Source organism: Scyliorhinus torazame, chromosome 5, assembly GCF_047496885.1.
Source record: "Scyliorhinus torazame isolate Kashiwa2021f chromosome 5, sScyTor2.1, whole genome shotgun sequence".
Taxonomy (NCBI): domain Eukaryota; kingdom Metazoa; phylum Chordata; class Chondrichthyes; order Carcharhiniformes; family Scyliorhinidae; genus Scyliorhinus; species Scyliorhinus torazame.
In genome coordinates, this window is record NC_092711.1 from 100,113,301 (window position 1) to 100,126,733 (window position 13,433).

General features: G+C 48.7%; 2 long non-coding RNA genes across 2 annotated transcripts in view; one reads left to right on the forward strand and one right to left on the reverse strand.

Moving 5' to 3' along the window:
• The window catches only part of LOC140419173 (uncharacterized), a 37,821-nt gene extending 33,904 nt beyond the window's left edge, over window positions 1–3,917 (reverse strand). The window contains exon 1 of the long non-coding RNA XR_011945579.1: window positions 3,691–3,917. This is a non-coding gene — a long non-coding RNA (uncharacterized lncRNA). The remainder of the gene's footprint in view (window positions 1–3,690) is intronic.
• A 39-nt stretch (window positions 3,918–3,956) lies between these two features.
• On the forward strand, window positions 3,957–4,680 carry LOC140419174 (uncharacterized). Its single transcript, XR_011945580.1, has 2 exons — window positions 3,957–4,270; window positions 4,393–4,680. It is a non-coding gene; the product is annotated as an uncharacterized lncRNA (long non-coding RNA).
• The last annotated feature ends 8,753 nt before the right edge of the window (window positions 4,681–13,433 follow it).

The following is a 13,433-nucleotide window of genomic DNA, read 5'->3' on the forward strand; positions in this document are numbered from 1 at the left end:
GACTTTTCCCCAGTGCGGAAATGGCTGTCACAAGGGGACATAATTTTAAGGTGATTGGAGGAAGGTATAGGGGAGATGTCAGAGGTAGGTTCTTTACACCGAAAGTGGTGGGTGCATGGAATGCACTGCCAGCAGAGGGCGAGGAGTCAGAAACATTAGGGAGTTTTAGCATATAGACAGCAGTAAATTGAAAGGGTGTAGGTTAGGTTGATCTGAGATTAGGATAAATGGTCGGCACAACATCATGGGCCGAAGAGCCTGAACTGTGCTGTACTGTTCTATGTTCTAATCTCTTTCCAGTCATTACAGTCAATGCATACTACATAAGTGGGGAGTGAACAGGAGTGGAGTAAATTCAGAGACAGGCAAGGAAGCACCCACATATTAGCCTTGACCAGAACACCAGCTTTTTCAGCATTGTTTCTCCAGAGCTATTAAAGCTCTCGAAGGAAGGAAGCACAGGTCCAGGTGCTGGTGGAGATCCTGTTGCATCCTCAGTCACCAAGAGTAATTATATATAAAATCGAGGTCTTGAAATATGTGAAGGTATGATTGATAAGTTTGCAGATGGAAAATTGTTGGTGTGGTAACTAGCAAAGAGAAAAGGCTTAAATTACAGCATGATACAGGTGGGCTGATCATATGGGCAGAACAGTGGCAAATGGAATTTAACCAGGAAAAGTGGCAGCTCTTGTACAGGGTCAGTATAGACATGGTGTGCCAAGTGACATCTGTGCTGGATCATTCTAGAAAACACTGAACATTCAGTATCACGAGCAAGAGGGAAGAAGATAGAGGAATTACTGATTCTGGGATTGAATCCAGCAAGAGTTTGCATCTTTTGGGGACGAGAGAGGAAGGACCCATTGGGGGAAAAAAACCTTAAGTTCTGCATTGTTCCACAGGAGAGCAGCATTTAATCATCTTGAGAAATGGAAAATAGATGACCTATTGACAATAATTTGTTTGATTATTTTTATCAATTGGTAACAAAGTTATTTTGTATTTACTGCTTGTGGTATCAATGGTGCGACTATTACCCAACATTCACTGCGCCCGTGAATGTGCCCTGTACACTCCACAGGAGCCCAGTGCGCAGACGCATTGCTCGGTGTATCGAGCATGCGCAGTGTCACTTTGCTCGGAGGTCTGGGCGTGTTGGAGCGGCTGTTTCCAGCAGTGGGGCTGAGGGAGGAATGGAGCCGGGAGTCGGGCAAAGAAAACTTAACTATATTACACTGATGTGGTGATGCCGGCGTTGGACTGGGGTGAGCACAGTACGAAGTCTTACAACACCAGGTTAAAGTCCAACAAGTTTGTTTCGATGTCACTAGCTTTCGGAGCGCTGCTCCTTCCTCAGGTGAATGAAGAGGTCTGTTCCAGAAACACATATATAGACAAATTCAAAGATGCCAAACAATGCTAGGAATGCGAGCATTAGCAGGTGATTAAATCTTTACAGATCCAGAGATGGGGTAACCCCAGGTTAAAGAGGTGTGAATTGTCTCAAGCCAGGACAGTTGGTAGGATTTCGCAGGCCAGATGGTGGGGGATGAATGTAATGTGACATGAATCCCAGGTCCTGGTTGAGGCCGTACTCATGTGTGCGGAACTTGGCTATAAGTTTCTGCTCGGCGATTCTGCGTTGTCGCGGGTCCTGAAGGCCGCCTTGGAGAACGCTTACCCGGAGATCAGAGGCTGAATGCCCTTGACTGCTGAAGTGTTCCCCGACTGGAAGGGAACATTCCTGCCTGGTGATTGTTGCGCTATGTCCGTTCATTCGTTGTCGCAGCGTCTGCATGGTCTCACCAATGTACCACGCTTCGGGACATCCTTTCCTGCAGCGTATGAGGTAGACAACGTTGGCCGAGTCGCACGAGTATGTACCGCGTACCTGGTGGGTGGTGTTCTCACATGTAATAGTGGTATCCATGTCGTTGATCTGGCACGTCTTGCAGAGATTACCATGACAGGGTTGTGTGGTGTCGTGGTCACTGTTCTGAAGACTGGGTTGTTTGCTGCAAACAATGGTTCGTTTGAGGTTGCGCGGTTGTTTGAAGGCAAGTAGTGGGGGTGTGGGGATGACCTTGGCAAGATGTTCATCGTCATCAATGATGTGTTGAAGGCTGTGAAGAAGATGACGTAGTTTCTCCGCTCCGGGGAAGTACTGGACGACGAAGGGTATTCTGTCGGTTGTGTCCCATGTCTGTCTTCTGAGGAGGTCGGTCCGGTTTTTCGCTGTGGCACGTTGGAACTGTCGATCGATGAGTCGAGTGCCATATCCCATTCATACGAGGGCATCTTTCAACGTCTGTAGATGCCTATGGACAAGTGCTCCGTATACACAGAATCTGCTCAGACGAGGAGGAGCGTAACAGACATCTGTTCGCATTCCTAGCATTGTTTGGCATCTTTGAATTTGTCTATATATGTCTATGTCTATATATGTCTATATTTGTCTATATTTCTGGAACAGACCTCTTCATTCACCTGAGGAAGGAGCAGCGCTCCGAAAGCTAGTGACATCGAAACAAACCTGTTGGACTTTAACCTGGTGTTGTAAGACTTCGTACTATATTACACTGGAGAAAGAAGGTTGGAAAGATCGCAATACAAACACAAAAATACAATTCAAATAATTTATTTTCTTTTACCCCAGCAATATCCTGACAGAAACAACGGCCGTAATTCTCCGTTCACATCGCTCCCGTGAATGGAGATTTGGATGAGTGCCAAATTCTCCGCTCTTCATAAATTCTGAAATTCTTGAGAGGCGTTGAACAATATGGAGGGAGCGAGAGATCGCGGGGGTGGGCGGAAATGTTGTGTAAAGCTGTTGTGAGCTGCAATCCTCGGAAAAGAGTTTCCGGGACCCAGTTTGTACCGAGCGGGGCTGCAGCTCCTCATGTTCGGCTCGGGTTAACGGCCGCCATCTTTATTGGATGTGCATCAGAGCGCATGCGCGTTTGTCGTCTTTGTCGGGGCGATGTTTCAATGAGTGGGAGGAGCTTGTTGCCCATTGGTCAGAATGGAGACAACTTGTCCATCAAACTGGATTAGTCTTTGAGTCCCAATGTCTTATTGATGATGCGAAGCGGTGGCAGAGATGGAAAGAAAAGGAAGCCAATCCTGCTCTCTGGATTTCACTGTCTTATTAGACATTCTTTCCCTGTGTCCAAAGCTCTGCGGCTCTGTTCAGTCACATGAAGACCCAGGGAAGAAATTCACAACCCTGAGTAGACGTCACCCTCAAATCAGGGGACTGCTGATGACAAGAGGGTCAGTGTGCAGCGGGGGGCATGAGGGGTCATCCTGGATCCATAAGCAGGAGGGGAGAATGTTGTGGATTTCTATCCTGGACTGATAGTGATTAATTTTGGAAACTTCTTTTCCAGGGAATTAGTCTGGGAGGATTTACACAACGCAAACTCAAACCAGTAGAAATATTTATCTTTCCTGAATTTCATTTCTGGACTGACAGTGATGCCTTTGTAAACTTCTTTCACAGGGGCTGAGAAAGGGATTCGCAGACAGGAAACTCACAACCAATCCTCACATCAAATTCTGACAGCACCATTCGGTGCTGCAATCCTCGGAAAAGAGTTTCCGGGACCCCATTTGTACCGAGCGGAGCTGCAGACTGACAACAAATCAATGGGTCTTATTGGGGGGTTTGGGGCCTCTACTCACCCGCATGAGTCCAGCTTCACACCCGCACGAGTCCAGCTTCACACCCGCACAGTGTCTGCTCCAACTCATAATGGCTGGGGAGTGATTGACGCCGATAGGAAAAAAGTAATCCGGGTCTGGATTTTCCCTGCAACCGGTCGCCATCTTGGGAAAGGACGTCGGGTCTTTTGTTCTTGGAGCGGAGCGCTGGGGCGGCCATCTTAGTATGGGAAGAGGGAGTGGGCAGGGCTTCCTCCACTGTGACAGGCGCGGGTCAACCGGCGACCACCACCATCTTGGGAATGGAAGTCGGGGTGGGCGGGACTTCCTCCCCGGTGACAGGCCCCGGATCAACCGGCGAACGCCGCCATCTTGGGAATGGAAGTCGGGTCTTTTGTTCTTGGAGCAGTGCGCTTGGGCGGCCATCTTAGTACGGGAAGAGGGATTGGGCGGGACTTCCTCCCCGTGACATCACCCAGCGGCCGCCGCCATCTTGTGGCGGGATTTTCTACCCGGGTCTTTAGTGAAGGACAATGAGCTGGAGCTGAGGTTGAAAAGTGTTCAGAGGAAGGTCTGAAATCAGATTTACAGCCAGATATCTGTAAGAACCACAAAGTTCACATTCATTCTGTTTGGCAAATGAAATCACAATGCTGCAAACACTCAGTTCTAAAGAAGAATCAGGTTGCATTGGAAATGTTAACTCTCTTTCTCTCTTCACAGAAGCTGCCAAACCTGCTGAGGATTTCCACAACTTTGTGTTTTCACTTCACATTTCCAGCTTCTGCAGTGTTTTACTCAAATTATTATTATGGTTTTGAAATTGTGTTACATTACCATTTCAGAGTAATATAATTGTCACCATTTAAATGTCCAAATCAATAATTATTTGTTTAACTGAGACTGGGCTGTTCAGCAGCAATGTCAGAAATCACTTCACAAAATATAGTGAAATCTGGAATTCTGTTCAGATTCAGTCAACAGAAACTATAAAAACTGAGATTGATAGAAGTTTGTGACATGAAAGTATTAATGGTTATAGAATCAAGGGAGATGGATGGATTTAACAAACAGATCAGGCATCTGCAAACTGGAGCTCAATGTTTGCGGTTGAACCGATTCTGTTTTTGTTTTGAAGGTGGTGTTCGTTTCCTGTCCTGTCGATTATCTCCACACCCATGGGTAATTTGCTGAAGGTGGGATAATAACCTTTATTGGTGTCACAAGTAGGCTTTCATTAAGTAACCTTGCAGACCAAGGCAGGCCAGCAGCACGGGTCAAATCCCGTAACAGGCGCCGGAATGTGGCGACTAGGGGCTTTTCACAGTAACTTCATTTGAAGCCTACTTGTGACAATAAACGATTTTCATCCATTTCATTTCAAGTAACTTTTAAGCTTGAAGGGCCAGAAGGCCTCCACCTGCTGCTATCTTCTATGTATCTTCTATGTAACACTGCAATCAAGTTACTGTGAAAATCCCCCAATTGCCACACTCCAGCGCCTGTTGGGGTAAATTGAGGGAAAATTCAGAATAATAATGAATGTCCAATTCAATTTACAATTCACCTCACGTCTTTTGGGACTTGTGGGAGACCCAGACAGACACTGGGAGAACGTGCAGACTCCGCACAGACAGTGACCCAAGGTCCCTGGTGCTATGAAGCAACAATGCTAACCACTGTGCTACCGTGAAGGGGGAGAGGGTTGCTGCAGTGACACAGTCTTGTCTGATCCCAGTCTTCACTGAGATAGTGTCTGGGGTGTTTCCATTGGTGAGAATCATGGCTTGTGTGTCATCATGGTGGACAAGTTCTGAGGACAGCCACATTTGAGGAACATACTGAATGAAAGATCACTTTGACAGTGTGAAGTGTTTTTGTGATGTCAGAAAAGACCTGTGAGGGGCAGCATGTGGCACAGCGGTTAGCACTGGGACTGCTGCGCTGAGGACCCAGGTTCGCATCCCGGCCCTGGGTCACTGTCCGTGTGGAGTTTGCACAGTCTCCCCACGTCTGCGTGGGTTTCACCCCCACAACCCAAAGATATGCAGGGTAGGTGGATTGGCCACGCTAAATTGCCCCTCAATTGGAAAAAAAAAAAAATTGGGTACTCTAAATTTATTTTTAAAAAGGAAAAGATCTGTGATTGGTGCTGTTCCTTGTATTTTGCTTGAGTTTGTCACAGTGTAGAATGTCTTTGGTGCCTCACGAAGTGAGAAAACCTAACTGTGACTCTTTGCCGCTAAGATGAGATCATTGAGGAGGATCCTGGCAATGATCTCTTTTTAAAAAAATAGATTTTGTGTACATAATTCATTTTTTCCAATTTAAGGGGCAATTTAGCGTGGCCAATCCACCTAACCGGCACTTCTTTGTGGTTGTGGGGGCGAAACCCACGCAAACACAGGGAGAATGTCCAAACTCTTCATGGACAGTGACCCAGAGCCTGGATCGATTCTGGGACCTCGGTGCCATGAGACAGCAATGCTAACCAATGCGCCACCGTGCTGCCCTGGCAATGATCTCTGGCAGACAGCAGCGAGTCCCCTGTGTAATTACCACAATCTGACTTAACTTGTCTGACTTCAATACAGTCACAGTGTCTCTGAGATCCCTGGCATGCATCCTTCTTCCCAGGTGAGGAATATGAGATTGTGTCGCTATGCCAGGAGTGTAACCCCGCCATGCTTCAGAATTTCAGCAGGGATTCATTCTGCTCCAGAGGCCATGGTGTTTTCCAGCTGTTGAATGGCTTTTTCACTCACGGGGTATCACGGGGACAGAATACTGAGGAATTGACTTGAGGACGTTGAAGTCAAAGACAGAGTCTCGGTCGAGGGGTTCTTCAGAATGTTCCCTCCAGTGAGCACTGACTGACTGTCTGTCCTTGATGAGTTCCCCTCCACACTTTGATCTCAGTGGGGTGGGCCATTGACTGCTTAGGTCATCAATTGTATTGGCAGCGCTGATAAAACCATGCATGCCATTGCTTTCCATGAGCTGTTGGCTATCCCTCACTCTACCCTCTAAAGGCTTTAGAATCATGAAAAACCTGGAGCAGGCACCTCAAAAGCACTGGAGCGGAACTTCTAGCAGTGCCTTCACAAGATGCTCCAAATCCAGGGGCAAGGAGGGCAGTTCAACAGAGGAAAGGGAAAACTGGGAGTGGGGGAAAGAAAGTTGGGGGCAGAGGTGAGTGTAGTGGCCATCACTAAGGAGAAGGTGCTGGGGAAGCTGAAAGGTCTGAAGGTGGATAAATCACCCAGACTGGATTGAGTACACTGCAGGGTACCGAAGGAGATAACTGCAGGGATTGTGGAGCCATTGGTGATGATCCTTCAGGGATCACTGTAGTGAAGGGCCTCACAGAGGACAAGGAAATGACTAATGTAACACCCCAATTTCAGAAGGGAAGGAGGTAGAAGATGAAAAATTATAGGGTTGCGGACAGATGAGGGATTCCCCTTTCCGTCTGCACCCAATGAGGGATACAGTGCCGGAGCGTCTGCCACTTTAACTGGCGCACGTTCAACTTTCTTTTCCGCATAGGATTTTACGTCATCTCTTTTCGCGAAACTAAACACGTATTTTGGAAATTTGAGACAAATAGAAAGTTGGAAAGTAGAAAGTTCGAAGCAAAGATTAGATTGTAGTTGTATTAAGGAGAAGGTTGGGAGGATGGTGCATTGAAAAAATGTAGAAGTTGTTGGGTTAGGGTTTTAAAATTTAAAAAATTTATTAACTAACATCCCAAGTGAAAAAACATATATAGTTTATTAAGTTAAAATATTTATTAAGTTATTTGAATTTTTGAACAGATTCAATGTCCGAACGTGTAGCTGGGAAGGTTTTGCAGCGAGGAGATCACCCTTTATGGGGTTAAGTAGCACCAAGTAAGCGTTCCTTGCACCAGTTCACTCCACACATTGCCGTTCATACAGATATATCTGTTAATTTATTCACTTCAGAGAATTTTTTTTCTAATATGGGATAGTAGTGAGATAGGGTTAAGTTGTAGTGTTGTGGGTTTCTGAGGGTTAGACAGTGGTTAATATTTAGGGGTATGGTCCGGGAAAATGTTTTTTTTTTTTTTTAAATAATATTTTATTGAAAATTTTTGGTCAACCAACACTGTACATTGTGCATCCTTTACACAACATTGTAACAATACAGATAATAATGACCTTTTTAAATTTAAACAAAAACAACAACAAATAAATAAATATTAAATAACAAAAAATAAAAACTAGCCCTAATTGGCAACTGCCTTGTCTCAGGCCACCCCCCCATCCCTCCCCCCCCCCCCCCCCCCCCAAGTCCTGGGCCGCTGCTGCTGCCTTCTTTGTTCTCCCCTATCTATCTTTCCGCAAGATATTCGACGAACGGTTGCCACCGCCTAGTAAACCCTTGAGCCGACCCCCTTAGGACGAACTTAATCCGCTCTAACTTTATGAACCCCGCCATATCATTTATCCAGGTCTCCACCCCCGGGGGCTTGGCTTCTTTCCACATTAGCAGTATTCTGCGCCGGGCTACTAGGGACGCAAAGGCCAAAACATCGGCCTCTTTCGCCTCCTGCACTCCCGGCTCTTGTGCAACCCCAAATATAGCCAACCCCCAGCTTGGTTCGACCCGGACTCCTACTACTTTCGAAAGCACCTTTGTCACCCCCATCCAAAACCCCTGTAGTGCCGGGCATGACCAAAACATATGGGTATGATTCGCTGGGCTTCTCGAGCACCTCGCACACCTATCCTCCACCCCAAAAAATTTACTGAGCCGTGTTCCAGTCATATGTGCCCTGTGTAATACCTTAAACTGAATCAGGCTTAGCCTGGCACACGAGGACGACGAGTTTACCCTGTTTAGGGCATCTGCCCACATCCCCTCCTCAATCTCCTCCCCTAGCTCTTCTTCCCATTTCTCTTTTAGTTCGTCCATCATAGTCTCCCCTTCATCTCTCATTTCCCTATATATATCCGACACCTTACCGTCCCCCACCCATTTCTTTGAGATGACTCTGTCCTGCACCTCTTGTGTCGGGAGCTGCGGGAATTCCCTCACCTGTTGCCTTGCAAAAGCCCTCAATTGCATGTACCTGAATGCATTCCCTTGGGGCAACCCATATTTCTCGGTCAGCGCTCCCAGACTCGCAAACTTCCCATCCACAAATAGATCTTTCAATTGCGTTATACCTGCTCTTTGCCACATTCCATATCCCCCATCCATTCCCCCCGGGGCAAACCTATGGTTGTTTCTTATCGGGGACCCCCCCAGTGCTCCGGTCTTTCCCCTATGTCGTCTCCACTGTCCCCAAATCTTCAGTGTAGCTACCACCACCGGACTCGTGGTATAGTTCCTTGGTGAGAACGGCAATGGGGCTGTCACCATAGCCTGCAGGCTGGTCCCCCTACAGGACGCCCTCTCTAATCTCTTCCATGCCGCTCCTTCCTCCTCTCCCATCCACTTACTCACCGTTGAAATATTAGCGGCCCAATAATACTCACTTAGGCTCGGTAGTGCCAGCCCCCCCCTATCCCTACTACGCTGTAAGAATCCCTTCCTCACTCTCGGAGTCTTCCCGGCCCAAACAAAACCCATGATACTCTTTTCTATCCTTTTGAAAAAAGCCTTCGTAATCACCACCGGGAGACACTGAAACACAAAAAGGAATCTCGGGAGGACCACCATCTTAACCGCCTGCACCCTCCCTGCCATTGACAATGCTACCATATCCCATCTCTTGAAATCTTCCTCCATCTGTTCCACCAACCGCGTCAAATTTAGCCTGTGCAATGTGCCCCAATTCTTAGCTATCTGGATCCCCAGGTAACGAAAGTCTCTTGTTACCTTCCTCAACGGTAGGTCTTCTATTTCTCTACTCTGCTCCCCTGGATGCACCACAAACAGCTCACTCTTCCCCATGTTCAATTTATACCCTGAAAAATCCCCAAACTCCCCAAGTATCCGCATTATTTCTGGCATCCCCTCCGCTGGATCCGCCACATATAGTAGCAGATCATCCGCATATAAAGATACCCGGTGTTCTTCTCCTCCCCTAAGTATTCCCCTCCATCCCTTGGAACCTCTCAGCGCTATCGCCAGGGGCTCAATCGCCAATGCAAACAGTAATGGGGACAGAGGACATCCCTGCCTTGTCCCTCTATGGAGCCGAAAATATGCCGATCCCCGTCCATTCGTGACCACACTCGCCACTGGGGCCCTATACAACAGCTGCACCCATCTAACATACCCCTCTCCGAACCCAAATCTCCTCAACACCTCCCACAGATAATCCCACTCCACTCTATCAAATGCTTTCTCGGCATCCATCGCCACTACTATCTCCGTTTCACCCTCTGGTGGGGCCATCATCATTACCCCTAACAACCTCCGTATGTTCGTGTTCAGCTGTCTCCCCTTCACAAACCCAGTTTGGTCCTCATGAACCACCCCCGGGACACATTCCTCTATTCTCATTGCCATTACCTTGGCCAAGACCTTGGCATCTACATTGAGGAGGGAGATTGGTCTGTAGGACCCGCATTGTAGCGGATCCTTTTCCTTCTTTAAAAGAAGCGATATCGTTGCTTCTGACATAGTCGGGGGCAGTTGTCCCCTTTCCTTTGCCTCATTGAAGGTCCTCGTCAGTAGCGGGGCGAGCAAGTCCAAATATTTTCTGTAAAATTCAACTGGGAATCCGTCCGGTCCCGGGGCCTTTCCCGTCTGCATGTTCCTAATTCCTTTCACCACTTCCTCTACCGTGATCTGTGCTCCCAATCCCATCCTATCCTGCTCTTCCACCTTGGGAATTTCCAGCCGATCCAAAAACTCCATCATTCTCTCCCTCCCATCCGGGGGTTGAGCTTCATACAATTTTTTATAAAATGTCTTAAACACTTCATTCACTCTCTCCGCTCCCCGCTCCGTCTCTCCATCTTCGTCTCTCACCCCCCCTATTTCCCTCGCTGCTCCCCTTTTCCTCAATTGGTGTGCCAGCAATCTGCTCGCCTTCTCTCCATATTCATACTGTACACCCTGCGCCTTCCTCCATTGTGCCTCTGCAGTGCCTGTGGTCAGCAAGTCAAATTCCACATGCAGCCTTTGCCTTTCCCTATACAGTCCCTCCTCCGGTGCTTCCGCATACTGTCTGTCCACCCTCAAAAGTTCTTGCAACAACCGCTCCCGTTCCTTACTCTCCTGCTTCCCTTTATGTGTCCTTATTGATATCAGCTCCCCCCTAACCACCGCCTTCAACGCCTCCCAGACCACTCCCACCTGAACCTCCCCATTGTCATTGAGTTCCAAGTACTTTTCAATGCATCCCCTCACCCTTAAGCACACCCCCTCATCCGCCATTAGTCCCATGTCCATTCTCCAGGGTGGACGCCCTCTTGTTTCCTCCCCTATCTCCAAGTCTACCCAGTGTGGGGCATGATCCGAAATGGCTATAGCCGTATATTCCGTTCCCCTCACCCTCGGGATCAATGCCCTACCCAACACAAAAAAGTCTATGCGTGAATAGACTTTATGGACATAGGAGAAAAACGAGAACTCCTTACTCCTAGGTCTACTGAATCTCCACGGGTCCACCCCTCCCATCTGCTCCATAAAATCCTTGAGCACCTTGGCTGCTGCCGGCCTCCTACCAGCCCTGGACTTCGATCTATCCAGCCTTGGTTCCAACACCGTGTTAAAGTCTCCCCCCATTATCAGCTTTCCGGTCTCTAGGTCTGGGATGTGTCCTAGCATTCGCCTCATAAAATTGGCATCGTCCCAATTCGGGGCATACACGTTTACCAACACCACCATCTCTCCCTGTAATTTGCCACTCACCATCACGTATCTGCCCCCGTTATCCGCCACTATAATCTTTGCCTCGAACATTACCCGCTTCCCCACTAATATAGCCACCCCCCTGTTTTTCGCATCCAGCCCCGAATGGAACACCTGCCCTACCCATCCTTTGCGCAACCTAACCTGATCTATCAGTTTCAGGTGCGTTTCCTGTAACATGACCACATCTGCTTTAAGTTTCTTAAGGTGTGCGAGTACTCGTGCCCTCTTTATCGGCCCGTTAAGCCCCTTCACGTTCCACGTGATCAGCCGAGTTGGGGGGCTTCCCCCCCCCCCCCCCCCTTGCCGGTTAGCCATCATCTTTTTCCAGCTTCTCGCCCAGTTCCCACGCGGCTGTATTTCTCCCAGACGGTGCCCCCCCGCCCATCCTTTCCCGTACCCACTCCCCCCTTTCCCCAGCAGCAGCAACCCAGTAATTCCCCCCTCCCCCCCCCCCCCCCCGCTAGACCCCCCTCTAGCGTAATTACTCCCCCCATGTTGCTCCCAGAAGTCAGCAAACTCTGGCTGACCTCGGCTTCCCCCCGTGATCACGGCTCGCCCCGTGCGGCGCCCCCTCCTTCCTGCTTCTCTATTCCCGCCATAATTATCATAGCGCGGGAACCAAGCCCGCGCCTCTCCCTCGGCCCCGCCTCCCATGGCCAACGCCCCATCTCCTCTCCCTCCCCACCTCCCCCCATCACCACCTGTGGGAGAAAGAAAAGTTACCATACCGCAGGATTAATCATACAATCCCTCTTCGCCCCCCCCCCCACTCGTCCCACCACTTTGTCCAAACGTTCATTTTCGTAGTCCAATCATTCCAATTTTTCTTCTACAATAAAAGTCCACGCTTCATCCGCCGTCTCAAAGTAGTGGTGCCTCCCTTGATATGTGACCCACAGTCTTGCCGGTTGCAGCATTCCAAACTTTATCTTTTTTTTGTGAAGTACCGCTTTGGCCCGATTAAAGCTCGCCCTCCTTCTCGCCACCTCCGCACTCCAATCTTGATAGACGCGGATCACCACGTTCTCCCATTTACTACACCGAGTTTTCTTCGCCCATCTAAGGACCATTTCTCTATCCTTAAAACGGAGAAATCTCACCACTATGGCTCTGGGAGCTTCTCCTGTTCTCGATCCTCGCACCATAACTCGGTATGCTCCCTCCACCTCCAACGGACCCGTCGGGGCCTCCACTCCCATTAACGAGTGCAGCATCGTGCTCACATATGCCCCGACGTCCGCCCCCTCCACACCTTCAGGAAGGCCAAGAATCCTCAAGTTGTTCCTCCTTGCGTTATTTTCCAGTGCCTCCAACCTCTCCACAGATCGTTTCTGGTGTGCCTCCTGTATCTCCGACTTCACCACCAGGCCCTGTATGTCGTTTTCATTCTCTGCTGCTTTCGCCTTCACGACCCGAAGCTCCTGCTCCTGGGTCTTTTGTTCCTCTTTCAGCCCTTCAATCGCCTGTAATATCGGAGCCAACAACTCTTTCTTCATTTCCTTTTTTATCTCCTCCACGCAGCGTTTCAAAAACTCTTGTTGTTCAGGGCCCCATATGAAACTGCCACCTTCCGACGCCATCTTGGTTTCTGCTTGCCTTCCTTGCCGTTGTTCCAAAGGATCCGCTGCAATCCGGCCACTTTCCTCTCCTTTTTCCATCCGTGTCCAGGGGGAACACCCTTCTGGTTTACCGCACGGTGTTTTCAGCCGTTAAAATTGCCGTTGGGGCTCCTATCAAGAGCCCAAAAGTCCGTTTCACAGGGAGCTGCCGAAACGTGCGACTCAGCTGGTCATCGCCGCACCCGGAACCTCCGGGAAAATGTTTTGATGCGCGATCAATTACACTCAAGACGAAGTGATTTCATAACCAAAGGCTTTAATCTACTAGAACTTGTTCCCCAGCAGCTTCGATACAGAAAGTGAAGG